A 15,659-nucleotide genomic window follows, 5' to 3' on the forward strand; every position below is an offset into this window, starting at 1 on the left:
AAAGGCGGCTCGGCACTTTCAAGGGCTATGTTAGGAACAAAGCTAGACCCAAGGGTTCCATTGCAGAGGCCTACATTGCTACAGAAGCGTTGACATTCTGCTCAAAATACATTGAAACAGCTGATCAACTTAGCAAAGAGGTGGGTGAAGACAATCCCGGGCTCAATGTTTTAGATTATTCTATTCGAGTTACAGGGAAGAGTCGACAAGAGGACAAACCTAAAGATTTGGACAAAATGGTTTGGTATGTGTTGAATAACTGTCCTGAGTTACTACCTTATATCAAGTAAGTGCTAAATACTATAGCTTATACATCCTAATCTACTAAACTTGCAGCACATTCTTATATATTTACATGTTTGGCGTGATCACTATGTTGTGCGGCATCTACAAAAAGGAGTTACTGCCACAAAATCCAAGAAACATTTACAAACTGGTTATGGCAGGATTTGCGAAATGGTTCAAGAGCCATGTAAGCTTTTGAATTGTACTGTCAGTTTTTTTAATATATTGAGTACATAAGATGATCAGCTTGTCTATTTTCTAACCATAGGTTAAGAAGATGTGGGAGGATGGGCAGGCAGTTGATGATGCCCTTTACGCACTAGCAATGGGTCCTGATACTCGGGTAAGACATTATGAATCTTGTGTTGTTGGAGATGTGCGCTACAACACCCTTGCACGCGACGAAGGCAGGAAGACACAAAACAGTGCCATCATGAGCACGGATACATATGGCATAGAGACAACTGAAATGTATGCTAACATAACAGACTGTTCAGTTGCAGTATATCTCCAGTTTCGAGGATCATCGGTGTGTGGTTCTGTTGTGCTGTCGTTGGTATAACCTGTTTTCCAGGATCGCAAAACCCAGAGCTGATGATTATTTCAAATCCATCAATGTCAAGGCGGCGTACCAGACCAACGAGCCTTTTATTTTGGAAAATCAAGCAACACAGATATTTTTCTTGGAAGACACATTTGCATGTAGCGATGACTCGAGAGTATTGCAAAGATTTGAGCAGAGGAATTCGTTTAATGAAGTTGCACGACAAGATGATGCTTACACTTCTCCTAATGTACAAGATTCCACAGATATTCCTAATATCTTTGAGAACCATCATGTCAATGACGCTGGTGAAAAGATTGCGTGTCATGCTGTGGACATACAAGAGTTGATCAAGAAGAAGCCAATGTTCAAGGACATTGAGGATGAAGAAGAAGATGACACTCTGGGCAATTACGATTTAGACTGCTACACATGGCGAATATGTTGACGCTGCTGCTGCGGATGATGATTAGATTGCTTTTGTCATATTTGCCTATCAGAAGACGTTTTTTTATCTACTATGTGAAATTGTGTTTGCTATGACAACTGAAACCTGATGAACGTGTTGTTTAGTATTTTGCTATGAGAACATCACTTGTTATGTATGTTCATTTGTGTTTGGTGATTGTATGATGACTAAAACATGATGACATTGTTGTTTAGTTTTACTCATATTTGGCTGTGAAACTTGAATTTGATGACATAGTTTTCTGTTGGACTGCAATTTGCTCGACGTCTTCGAATGGGAACAAAGCTGACCCGACAGGGCCTCTGCTAATTTATTTATTTATTACCAAAAGGGCCTATGTTATTTATTTATGAGCAAAAGGGGATACCCCCGATTTCTGTTAATAGAAATCATTATATGTTCACAACACTATTCCCAGCCCGCTACACATGTTTTATTCATTACTAGTTTCAGCAAAGTGCTCATGTCATAGCTACTGAATACATCACGAGTGCTACATACACTACAATTAAAGAGACAATCATCCTACAGAGCACATCGATTTTGCCCATTATCTTCACAGGTTCTTTCATCTCCTCGTTGCTATCAAGGCCATTCATCAGCTGTTGCTTGGCCATGATCAGAGGAACTACATCTTTATCCTTCTACTTTGCATCTTCCTCTTCTGTCGTTCCTTCAGTTACTTGTCCAACACCCCAACCTGCTAGTATTGGGATTCCTCGGCTAACCAAATAATCAGCATAGTTGCGTTCCCCCACATCAGCAACTTCCCAGAAATACAAATCACATAAATCTTCCCTTTTCTGCATGAATCAAATTGGAAGATCATCAACCAAACTATTAACAAGATCAACAACTGAAAGAAGCAGAACAACACTTAAACATATTATTACCCCATGATTCAGGCATTTGTAGAAGACTCGGCCAGGGTTGAGGATTGTGGTTGAGACGCGACGGATGACTCTGCGTGATTTGTAGCAGTGGCACCACACCAACATCAGGGGTTGCGATGAGCAACTGGCTGCGGTGCATGTGCCGGTGGGGGTGTGATGAGACCCACAGGCGATGGTATGGGTGGAAACTTGGCACATATTTGGTTGTTGCCTGCTGAAGAGCAGGTGGACGAGCAGCTAGCGGACATGGTTGCTGCGGCCAGAGCTTCTGATGCTAGGCAGACTAAGTAGAGAAGAGGAGAAGTGATTGTTGGATATGTCAGTTTCATTATTTGCAGAGTAGCATAGCACCGTATATAGTCATAGTCTAAGTTTGGATTCGAACCAGCTACAGGAGCACGTCTCTCTTTTTTCGAAAACTCAGCAACGTATCTTTACTGGTACACTAGCTTGTTCTGTACGCCTTCTCAAGTCTTTGATTTTCTTTCTTTTTTTGCGAGGAAGGAAGGAGGACAAAATTGAGATTTCCTGGGACTCGAACCCAAACCTCTCGGTTGAAAACCAAGGGTGCTAGTCACTTATGTGGCGAACATTCACTAGAAGGAGGATGGTAGACGAACGCATTTTCCTCACAGTTTTAGTTGCGACGCAAGATCGAACGGTTGCAGTTTTGGGAATGTTATCAGGCGAACGAGCCCAATTTTTCTTTTCTTCCTATATATAAAAAGTATGCTACTTGGTGTCAGCTTAGTCAACAAACGATTGTGTCAACCAGCGCTGGCGGGACCGCCTGCTCGCGCCTCGCACGACTAGTTGTGCTGCCATGACGCATCGTGGCCACAGCGCATCCTAAAACTCTATGCATCTTCCGCGGCTCTAGTTCGTTCCCGTCTGAGGTCTCACCATCGTCCTCTGCCTTGGTTCGCTTGCCGCGGCGCCGCCCTCCGGTGTTGTCAACATGGTTAACAACCAAGAGGAATACGGATATGACTGTACATGGTGAGGATGACAGTAGGGACCCAACAGCGCGCGCAGTAATTTTGTTTTTTCGGGACGGAGAAGGGTATCAACTGGGTTGTTCGGGAGCTGTGGCCCGTCTAGCACATGACCAACCCAGTTTTTTTTTGTTTTTGAAAATGGCTAGCCCAACTATTTTGTTTTTTTGCGGAATAACCAACGTAGGCCTAATTGTTTTTCTACGCCCTGTTGGGCCAGAAATCTTTCAAGACGAGGAGGGATGCATTTTTGCCCAGAAAATGGGCTATAAGTAATAAAAAAATGGGCTATAAGTAATATTAAATGGGTTGTAAAATAAAAAAATATAGCAAACAGGCAATTAGTCCCAAAATACTTTTTTCTTTCGGATTTTGATATTTTAAATTTCATTGTTTTTGTGCGGGTAAAATTTCATTGGATTTAAATTAAGGTATGTTTAGTTTTTAAATTAATTTGAATCTCGCTAGAAATTTCGGGTTGTATGCTGTTTGGGACAGATTTGGAGGCTGACTTGTGGGTCCACTAGGTTGACGTGTACAAAAGGCTTTGTCAACTTAGTCCACAAACAATTCTAGCAGCAGTGACCGTTGGATGTTAATCCAACGGCCGTGCTACTTCTTCAATATCTAATCTTCTTGCTTCAGTCGCCCAAACCAGCGCCGGTGGGACTGCCTGCTCCCGCGTCCCATGGCCGGCTGTGCTACCGCACAGGCCCCACCACCCCACCCTACTCCATTGCTGGCCAGGCCATTCCTCTACTCACCCACGCCTTCTGCTATTTTCCAGCGACGGCAGTCGACCAGTAAACCCTCGTACTCCCCATCGCATGGGCAACCACTACCGAGTCTTCCCTGGTTTCGTGTCGTTCCCTTCCTAGGCATCACCGTCGTCCACCGCCCTGGTGCTCTCGGCGCGCCATGGTCAACATGGTCAATGAACGACATCCATCGGACATGGACTGTATGTGGAGAGGCTGACAGCTGGGTCCACGGCCACACACAAGGAAATGCCTCCTTACACGCAAAATAATGATTCCTCCACCTGACATCTGGGACACATTGTAAGGGCCTCTGTATTTCACGAAAAAAAGTTCCCCCCGCTGACAGGTCGGACCCACCAGCTATATCTTCGCACGCAAGGAAGTGCCTCCTTATTATGCACAAAAAATGAATACTCCCCCTGCTAGCTGGGACCCCGCATAGTGGGAGGCTGACATGTGGGCCTACTAAGTTGACGGGGACGGAGGGCTTTGTCAACTTAGTCAATATGAACGATTCTAGCTCCAGTGACCGTACGATGTCCATCCGACGGCCGTAGTGCTTCTTCAACCTCTGGTCTTCTTGCTCCAGCCGCCCAAAGCAGCGCCGGTCGTGCCGCCTGCTCTTGCCTCCTGTGGCCGGCTGTGCTGCCGCAGAGGCCTCACCGCCCCTACTACTCCCACCGCTGGCCAGGCCCTGCGGCAACGGTAGCCTCACACCGCAGCCGAACCAGTGAACCCTCGTACTCCTCTTCGTGTGGGCATCCACTCTCTCGTCTTCCCCGGCTCCGCGTTATCCCCTTCCTAGGCCTCGCCGTCGTCCACCGCCTTGGTGCTCTCGGCGCGGCGTGGTCAATGTGGTCAACCAACTACTTCCATCGGAAGAGTACTTTACGTGGAGAGCTTGACAGCTGGGTCCATGGCCGTAGCAATGAAGTGCCTCCTTATTATGCGCAAAATAATGATTCCTCCACCTGAAAGTAGGGACCCACCGGACGGGCCACCGTATATCACAAAAACAATGTTTCCCCCCTGACTGCTAGGACCCACCAGCTACATCTTCGCACACAAGGAAGTGTCTGACAGTCGGGACCCACCCGGTCGAAGCGTACGTAGCGTTGTCATTCTGGCCGCGAACGTGTACATACATACGATTGGTCTGTCCACAGGCTGTAGCGAAGAACCGTGGCCGTGCAAGGAAGGGCACACGTGTCGTAGTAGAGGCGCACACATGTCGTAGTAGAGGTGCGCACGTAGCATGTACACGTATGTACAACGGCCAGGGTGCAAGAAAGTAAATACGGCCACATAAGTACATACGGGCGGGGTCTCGAACGCCTACTCGCGCATACGTACGGCCAGGGCTCATGTACATGGCTGGGTCGAAACGGAGAAACGGCGTCGTCGTCGTGTTCATGGGGAGCCAACCGGCTGGGTCCAAACAGAATGCATCGTCGTGTTCATCGGGAGCCAACCGGCTTGGATGGAACAACCAATGGAAGGCCTGGTGTACAGCAGAACGGAGGAAACGGCCTTGTCTTCGACCGGCCACGGTCGAAACAGGATCCTATTCATCGGGAGGGGTCTGGCATACCGGAAAGCGGAGGAAACGGACTTCTCTTGGACCTCCTACGGTCGAAACGGGGTCCTGTTAACCGGGAGGGGTGTGGCGTACCGCAAAACAGAGAAAACGGACTTCTGTTGGAGTGCTAGAGTCGAAACAGGGGTCGTGTTCATCAGGAGGCGTGTGGCGTACCGCAAAACGGGACTCCATGGAGTATTGTTCATCTCCACCGTCGACCTCCTCCAGTCTCCACGGGCTACTGTTCATCCACCGCTGACCTCCTCCAGCCTCCACCTGCGACTATTCATCCACGGGCTCCTGTTCATCCAGCCTCCATCGCACGCTCCTCCACCGGCTACTATTCAACCAGCCCTCTCCACGGTGGTCCTGTTCAACCACCCCTCCATTGGCTACTATTCATCTAGCCCTCCACCGGCTACTATTCAACCAGCCCTCCACCGGCTACTGTTCATCCAGCCCTCCACGGGGTCCTGTTCATCCACCGATTCGATCGATCGGGGTACTGTTCATCCAGCGGCAACGGCCTCTACTACCACTGGTTCCTGTTCATCCAACCCCCACTGGGAACTGTTCATCCAAACCCCCCAACAACACTCACTGTTCATCCAGAGGCAGCATCGATCGGCTTCAATTAGCAGCAGTAGCAAAGAAATCGTTCGATCGGGTTCAGTTAACAGCCATCGATCGACCGCTCGGGTTCAATAACGAGTAGCCTGTAGTGCAATCTCTCGGGTTCAATTAGAGCCCAACGCCTTGCTCGGGTTCAGTTAGAGCCCAACGCCTCGCACACACACGCATACGTATGAGAGAAACGCGCATTGCTTGGCCCCCAACGAGCCACTGTAACTGGGAACTCCCCGATATTTTCCTCGCCCGCACTGCTACCATGGTTTTTTACGTCATGGATGGCCCAAAGAATGTCATGCAGCTGCGTCTCTGGCCCTCCCAGGACGAAAAGCCCATTTACTGTCATGATTTTTTTCATATAAGTAGGACCCCACCACATCTATGATGATATCGGGTTTTGTTAGAAGTGTCATAAGCATGACATAATTTTTTCCGTTCGGCCCAAAATGTCACAGATGTGTCTTTTTTTGTAGTGCTTTTGGATCCAACAGCCTAAGAACTCGGTTTTCCTAGTGCGTATATTCATGTCATCCGCCTCATAGCGAGTGACATGTACAACCACACAATCCTTGTCTGCATCAGGGCTCTAATTGAAACAGAAACAAATTCTGAATTACTTTCCAGTATAAGAGACACAAGTTATTTAAACCACTATGTATAGCATGGCATCGAAGCTAATAGAATTTTGCATTATTCATCACCACATACTTAGATGAAAAACCACAATCGAGATCGGCAAAGAAGAAAATCACCTTGGGCAGCTCGGCAGGGGGGCACATCCTCGAAGGGGGAAAACTGCTCCTGCAGTACCACAGGGGCTGTAACCTCAGACTCGGTGGTTGGCTCCATCTTCTTTGAGCTCTCTGTCTCGTGGGGATCAACCTCCTGCGTCTGCTCCAATATTGGCACATCTTTGCCTGGTGCTCCTTGGTCCATCATGAAACTGACGAATACTAGGACACCACTGAAAGGAAAACACAATCGCAATGACAATGAAACAAAAAAAAAGTGAGGATCGGTTACTGCTTTGCAAAAGTTCTTTTTTTCTCTGAACGAAAATATACCAATATCACAGATCCGCTTACCTTCGCTTCGTTGGGAGAGGAGAACAGTGGCAGATGCGAGTGTTGGCTTTCTTGAAGACGGTGAGGGAGAAAGGGGGTCAACGAAGAGTGAAATGATGGTTGCTTTGTCCATAAAACTTAGACTGCGAGGAGGTGGGATTTTGTGATACGACGACTTGTTACTGTCGTGCTACGACTGGGGTGACTCTCCGCTTGCATATTGCCTTCTAATTTGGTGGATGGCATTTAGGCCCGTGCACGGCATGGCCCACATGTCGGTGAACAAAAGTAAATGACATTCAGTAGAGGGAGACGTTTCGATGACCTAGGAGGAGCCAGAAGCGGTAGCGTATCCACTGTACTAGTAGTAATTGTTTTTCTGGTAGCTGTAGAGTGTCTCCACTATACTAGTAGTAATTGTTTCTCTGGGCCCAAGACAAAACAACCCATCCACCCTAGTAAATAATAAAATCAATTCAAAAGCCCATATATTTACTTAATGAGAGGCGCTACCCACACCCAGCACACCGCCCCCCAAAAAAACCTAGGTGCTCTTCTTCCTGCTCACTCCCACCCACCTCACGTCAGCTCGCTCCACTCATACACCCAAATTCCTCACCTCACTCCTATAGAAAACCCCAGCTCCCCTTCTTCCTCACTAATATAGAAAAAACCCCAGCTCCCCTTCTTGTTCACTCGCACTACAACTAGGCTCGTCATTCGTTACTCTGCTCAAATCCATGAGCGCGACGTGACGCCATCGAGGAAAACAGAGTCGGCTGACCCCAGCGCCAAGAAGATGAGGCTCCCGCCAGTGGTGACACCTGTTGTAGATCCCACACCCGGCAGCGCGGTTAGAAGCGGTGACCCCACCCCCACCGGATCCTAGGAACCCGTATAATCTTGGGTGGACCGCATCAGTGATCTCCCGGACGCCCTCCTTGGGGAGATGATCTCGCTTCTCCCCACCAAGGATTGCTGCCGCACCCAAGTCCTCACAATTCGATGGCACCCTCTATGGCGCGTCGTGCCCCTTAATCTCAACTATCGTCAGCTATCATCTTCAATGATTTTGAAATCCCCAGAGCCATCATCTCCTCCCACCAGGGCTCCGTTCAAAGCCTCTACATGCCGTCATGCTACCTGAGCAAGCATACCATGCCCTGCATGGTGGACGCCTGGCTGAAATCCCCTGAATTCACAAAACTACAGCTGCTTGAGTTCTACTATTCCCCTGGAAATCACCTACCAGATACCGAACGCCATCTACCTGTGCCCTCAGCACCGATGTCCATCTCGTTGTTTTCCTCCTCTCTCCACACCGCCACCTTTGCGTTGTGTGACCTACCAGACAATCTGGTACTAAACCTTCGACCCCCATTTCTCAAGAAACTTTCACTTGTGCGGGTTCGTATATTGGAGGCCTCATTGCATAGCATCATCCACTCCAGTTGCCCTGCCCTGGAGTGCTTGGTGCTTGTTTTCACAGTTACAATCGGTTGTCTCCAAATAAAGTCACCTAACCTTGTAAGAATTGGAATTTCTTTTGACGAAAGGCACCTCATCATCCAAGATGCCACTTCACTTCAAAGCTTGATCCTTGATTCTAGTTATTCATCGTCACAAATAACCATCATCTCTGCGCCTAAACTGGAGACCTTGGGTGTAATACATGATCTCTGTGCTCATTTCAAGATGGTGTTTGGCTCCATAGTTCTTCAGGTACTTTATATTATCATCTACACTTGTAACCATAAGCTGCATTTTAAATTTCTGCGCATAAGTTATATATCATCTCAGAGTACACATTTTGTACTAATATTATATTCTATGCTCAATGAAGAGTTTCTCCATGGATAGCCTATGAATGGTGTTGGGGATATAACTATTAGGTATGACCTGCCCAGGAGGGGCCGGGTCATCCCTATGGCAATTAATCTCAATGAAGCCCAAGAGCATATGGCGGTTCATAGAGGGCCCAAACCTGAAGGCGGCTTAAAGCCCACGAATATAAACCGCCATGTATGTAGACTTGTTTTGTAAGGTAGGAAAGAAAGGTCACCGAGCCGGATACATTGTATAAGTCGGTCGGGAAACTATAGGCCACACGGCGTCAACCCGTGTATATAAGGGGACAACCCAGTGGTGGCTTAGGACAAGAAAGAAGAGATCGAGAGCCGGGTCAAGCGTATTTTCTCCCTGCTCATCGAAACCCTAACAATACCACCTACAACTGGATTAGACTTTTACCTTCACCATAAGGGGCCGAACCAGTATAAACTCCTCGTGTCCTTTGTCCCGATTAACCCCTTTAAGCTAACCTCATCGCGATGGCTCCACGACTAAGTACTCACACTAGGACATCTGCCGTGACAATTCCATGACAGTTGGCGCCCACCGTGGGGCTATCGCATGATGGTTTCAAGTTCTTAGAGGGCAACTTTGAAGGGGTCAAGGGAGACACTGTGGGCCGGATGACCAAGAGGCATCACGGCAAGCTCTACATCGACCACACAGGCTGGGGCCCCGAGGCCGGTTCAATTGAGTATGGGTACCGGGTCCCCTTCGGCGGAATTCACGTCTTCATCGGCAAGATCGGCGAACCAGGCCCTCAGCCGGACATCTGCACCGACATCATCGAGATGGCTCAGCGTGCGAGACCCGCCCGGGTTCAGCCCACCATGAATCGTGCCTTCATGGGATTTATCCATGCAGCGGAATCTGAGGATAGATCGGCATCTGGAGGCGAGACCGTCGATGGCGAGTCATCCACCGGTGAGACCGAGTCATTGTACCAACTGCAAGACGGCCGGCTTGGGGGCTATTCCGATGGCGACAGTATTTCGGACCCCTGTGAGCCGCCGAACCGGGTTGCAATCTTCATGTCCGGTACACAGCCCATGCAACACTCATCAACAGCGACAGAGCTGATTTCTGGGTCAGCAGCAGCAGTGGCTGTCGGGGCAGGAGGCCCTGAGCGCCGCCGGCTTAGGTTTTAATCGACTTACTCGACAAGATGACCGCGCTGTTAACAGCGGTGGTTAACCCGATGGATCAAGATCAGCATAACGCGGCGGTCGTGAAGTTGCGTGACGAGATAGCACAGGCCAAAGACGAGTTAAACACAGAGATCACCATGGCCGAGGAACGGGCTGCTTTGGATGCTCAGGCGAAACAAATTCGGTCACAGTCTTACCGGCTCATGTTAGATCAGAATGCTTCAAATGAAGTTATGAGGAGGAGACATCAGACTCGTCTGCCGTTGGTTTATGAGGCAAGAAATCTCTTTAACACGCCAGGAGCAGGAACCAGTGACCCGGCAGTAGTAAACCGGGTCGAAGCACCTGGGACGGGTATGCCGGTTAAACCACGCACAATAGACCTGCCTTGTCAGAACAATAACCCGCCGCAGCACGTGCCAACGCCACCGGGTCATTATTTTAACCCTTTGGATAACATGATCGCTGCGGTGTCACGTTTGGCGGCTGTCCCGGTTGATGGTGAGTCACCAACGACGGTTGAGACACGGAGGGCTAGAGAGCTTCTTCAGACAGCACTGACTTAGCAGCAGGCTTATTATTACAGTCGTGACAGGATTCATTCCACCCCTCGCCCGAGTCAGAGTTACAACAGATGTATTGGTGAGCCGACGATGTCAAGCAGTGGACGGAACCATAACCCGCCCCGCGGACATAACCCGGCGGGCGGTGGCACTGATGCTCAGAATGTGGTGGATCAGGGAAGAGCCCGTCGAGAGGCCAAGTTAGTGGCACATTATGCGGCCCGTCAATCTACTCCGGTTCGTCCAACCACCTCTGTGGAGCCAGGTGTAACCTTTAGAAATTTGGGTTTGCCATGCTTAGTACTGGATCTACGTAATGAGCGCCCGCCCAAGGATTTCAAAGGTCCTTGCAAGGTGCCTAACTATACAACCGATTTAAGTCCTGAGGCATGGATTGAGAGTTATGAGATGGCCATGGAATTGTTAGATGCCAGTGAGGCTGCATGTGCTAAATATTTCCCCCTGATGTTGGAGGGAACGGCCCGTACTTGGTTGAAGGGGCTCCCTGCTAATTCCATCGGGTCATGGGCCGAGTTAAAGGCCCGATTCATCCAGAACTTCCAGGATACATGTAAACAACCCATGTCAATTGTGGATCTAGCCTCCTGTGTTCAAGAAGAAGGTGAGTCAACAACCCATTGGGTGCACCGGGTCTCAACAATCTTGCACTCATCGGATCGCATCAATGCCGACTCAACAGTGTTGATGTTGGAGAACAATTGTCGTTTCATGCCCTTAAAGCGGAAACTAGGGCGGCTCAAACGCCATTGCAATGACATGGGGACGCTCATGGCGGCTCTGGTTAAGTATGCTGACTCTAATAGTACTAAGGACCCCGAGTCTGATGATGAAAAGCTGGGGAAGGGAAGGAAGAGCAACAACGCCAAGGGGCAGCGGCATAACCCAGCGAACCAGGGAGGCAACGGTAAGCGCAAGGCTGATAATAGTTTTGACTTTGTGGCTAACACCAATGCATAGAATAATGGTCAGCGTCGTAAGGGTAAACTGCCCCCACAGGTCGAAGGATCCGGTATTAATCTTGAACAGATGTTAAATCTGCCCTGCCCAAGACATGGTACGCGAGAAAGACCATCCGGGAACCTCTGGAAGGATTGTCACATTATGAAAGAGTACAAGAATTCCAATCTTTATCAAGACAGTCATGGGCCAGGTGGCGGTTCTGGATCCGGCTTTCACGGTCCGGGTTATGGCGGTGGCGGTTCTAACTCTGGATTCCAGGGAAATCAAGGTAATCACAGCAATCAAGGTGGTTACAACCAGCAGAGTAATTAGGGGGGTCAACAGCAGCAACAGTCTGGTTATCAGAGCAACCCAAAGTAGTTGAATAGTGGGCAGTATCATGTCTTTATCACTGGCTTGTGTAAGCATGACCAGAAGCTTCATAGGAGGTCAGTCAATGCTGTTGAGCCGATGGTTCCTCGTTATCTGCATTGGTCTGAGCAGCCCATCGTGTGGAGTCAGGAAGATCACCCGCCCCGGGTTGATAATCCGGGTCATTTTGCTTGGGTGGTCGCACCTCAGGTCGGAGGGTATAAGTTTGCCAAAGTACTCATGGATGGAGGGAGCAACATCAATATCCTTTATTATGAAACTTTCTGTTGCATGGGATTGACTGGTAAAAATCTTAAGTCGTCAAACACTGTTTTCCATGGCGTGGTGCCTGGTAAGTCAGCATATCCAGTTGGTAAGATAGCTCTGGAAGTTGTTTTTGGAGATGATGATGTCTCTAGGTCAGATACGGTGACCTTTGAAGTGGTCAAGATCCACAGCCCATATCATGCTCTGTTTGGACAGCCGGCTTATGCCAAGTTTATGGTGCGGCCGTGTTATGTGTATCTATATCTCAAGATGCCGGGTCACAAGGGAACCATCATAGTGCATGGGAGCCGTAAGGTAGCTCTAGAATGCGAAGAACGGGATGCGGCTTATGCTAAGTCGGTTTGTGCAACGAAGGAGTTAAAATTTTACAAGGACAATGTTGATCTGGCAGATATGACATCATTGAAAAAGCCAACTACAGAGCATGAACTGGTTTTAAAGTTTAAATCAACAGATGATACCAAGATGGTTGATTTTGTTCCTGGTGATTCATCCAAGCAGTTCGGCATCAGTGTTAATCTGGATCCAAAATAGGAAAGCACGCTCATCGAGTTCATCCATGAGAACCGGGACATCTTTGCATGGAAGCCTTCAGACATGCCGGGTGTATCGAGAGAACTCGCTGAGCACATGCTTAACATTGATCCAAAGTTTAAGCCGGTCAAACAATTTCTTTGCCGTTTTAATGAGGAGAGACGGAAGGCCATCGGAGAGGAAGTAGCCCGGCTCTTGGCAGCTGGGTTTATCGTTGAAGTTTTCCATCCTGAGTGGTTGGCTAACCCGGTGCTGGTACTTAAGAAGAATGGCACTTGGCGTATGTGTGTGGACTACACGGATTTAAACAAGGCTTGTCCAGCTGATCTTTTTTCTCTCCCTCGTATTGATCAGATTATTGATGCTACAGCGGGTTGTGCGCATTTGAGTTTTTTGGATGCTTATTCTGGTTATCATCAGATCAAGATGGCAGTTAAGGACTAGGAGAAGACAGCTTTCATAACTTCCTTTGGAGCCTTCTGCTATGTGTCTATGCCTTTTGGGCTCAAGAGTGCCCATGCGACTTATCAGAGATGTGTGAATTGCCTTCATAATCAAATTGGGCGTAATGTTTATGCTTAGGTGGATGATATTGTGGTGAAACCTAGAGAGAAAGAGACATTGATAGATGATTTGGAGGAAACCTTTGATAATCTCTGGGTTTATAAAATGATGCTTAACCCGGCCAAGTGTGTTTTTGGTGTACCGGCAGGCAAGCTCTTGGGTTTTTTGGTGTCGAACAGAGGCATTGAAGCTAATCCGGAGAAGATCAAAGCCATCACTTCTCTAACTAACCCGGCGTGTGTCAATGATGTGCAACATCTGGCGGGTCATATTGCGGCTTTAAGCCGGTTCATAAGCCAGTTACGAGAGAAGGCCATCCCTCTGTATCAGATGATGAAAAAGACAGATAATTTTGTCTGGAGTGGTGCCGCTAATGCAGCGTTTGAGGATTTAAAGAAACAACTGGTTGAGCCACCTGTGCTTGCTGCCCCTTTTGATAAGGAGCCTTTGTTGTTATATGTGGCTGTGAATAGCCGGGCTGTCAGTATAGCCATTGTGGTAGAAAGGAAGGAGGCAGTCAAGGAATATCCAGTTCAAAGGCCGATTTACTATTATCAGTGAGGTGCTTATTGAGTCCAATCAGAGGTATTTGCACGGGCAGAAGCTTGTATATGGGGTGTTCTTGGCCAGCCGGAAGCTTAAACACTATTTTGGGTCATCCCATCACTATGGTTAGATCTGCTCCTTTGGGGGATATCTTCCAAAATAGGGAAGCAACTGGCCAGGTTGCTAATGGGCTATTGAGCTTGGACCTCACGGGTTAAAATATGTGCCTCGCACGGCCATTAAGTCTCAGGCGCTGGTGATTTCATCAATGATTGGACAGAGCTGTAGATGCCCGAGGAAAAGCTAGATAACACGTATTGGACTATTCACTTTGATGGGTCTAGGCAGTTGGAGGGCTCGGGGGCTGTAGTTGTTCTAGCTTCCCCTCGAGGTGATAAATTCTGTTATGTTCTCCGTTTGATGTTCCCTTGCACTAACAATGCAGCTGAGTATGAGGCCTTGCTCCATGGTCTTCGGATGGCTAAGGAGATGAATTTAAGCCGGGTTAGGTGCTTCGGCGACTCAGACTTGCTGGCTCAGCAAGTCTCTGGTACTTGGGATTCTAAGGGTCCACTCATGGAAGCTTATTGACAAGAGGTGGACGTTATTGCTGGTCACTTCAATGGATATCAAGTTGAGCACGTTGATCGGAGGAAAAATGAAGCGGCGGATGCTTTAAGCCGGTTGGGTTCTCAATGTAAACCGGTGCCGCCTAATGTTTTTCTTGATGTTTTGCATAACCCGTCGGTCAAGTTACCTACATAGGCGGATTTGGCTATCCCTGACCCGGAGGCTCAGTTGGTGGCAGCTCTTCATGTAATTCCATACTAGACAGTTCCTTATTTGGCTTATATGACCCAGGGTGAGTTACCTAAGGATGATACCTTAGCCAGGCAGATAACTCGGCGGTCTAAGTCAATGACAATTGTTAATGGAGAGTTACATCATCGCAGTGTCACAGGAGCATTTCAACGTTGTGTTTCTCCAGAGGAGGGCTGTGAGATCCTGCATGAGATTCGTGAAGGAGACTGTGGTCATCAGGCCGGTTCAAAATCTCTTGTGGCTAAAGTTTTTCGTCATGGGTTTTATTGGCTAACAGCTCATGCTGATGCAGAGGACCTGGTCAGAAGGTGTGATGGATGTCAGAAATTTTCATGACGAGCTCATGTGCTGGCTCAAGAATTGAGGATGATTCCAATTACTTGGCCTTTTGAAGTTTGGGGGATTGAGATGGTTGGGCCTTTCAAAATATCTAAGGATAAGAAGACCCACCTTTTGGTGGCAGTCGATAAGTTCACTAAGTGGGTAGAGGCAGAGCCAGTCCATAAGTGTGATGTGACAATGACGGTTCAATTCATGAAGAAGGTGATCTTCTGTTTTGGCTTTCCACATAGCATCATAACAGACAATGTCACTAATCTCTCTAAAGGTGCCATGGAAGAATTTTGTCAATGTGAGCACATCCGGCTTGATGTGTCGTCAATGGCTCACCCCCAATCTAATGGTCAAGCTGAGAGAGCAAACCAAGAGATCCTGAAAGGCATCAAGCCCCGGCTTATAGTTCCCCTACAGAGAACGCCGGGTTGTTAGGTGGAGGAGTTACCTTCCGTATT

The sequence above is a fragment of the Triticum dicoccoides genome, chromosome 6A, assembly GCF_002162155.2.
Source record: "Triticum dicoccoides isolate Atlit2015 ecotype Zavitan chromosome 6A, WEW_v2.0, whole genome shotgun sequence".
Taxonomy (NCBI): Eukaryota; Viridiplantae; Streptophyta; class Magnoliopsida; order Poales; family Poaceae; genus Triticum; species Triticum dicoccoides.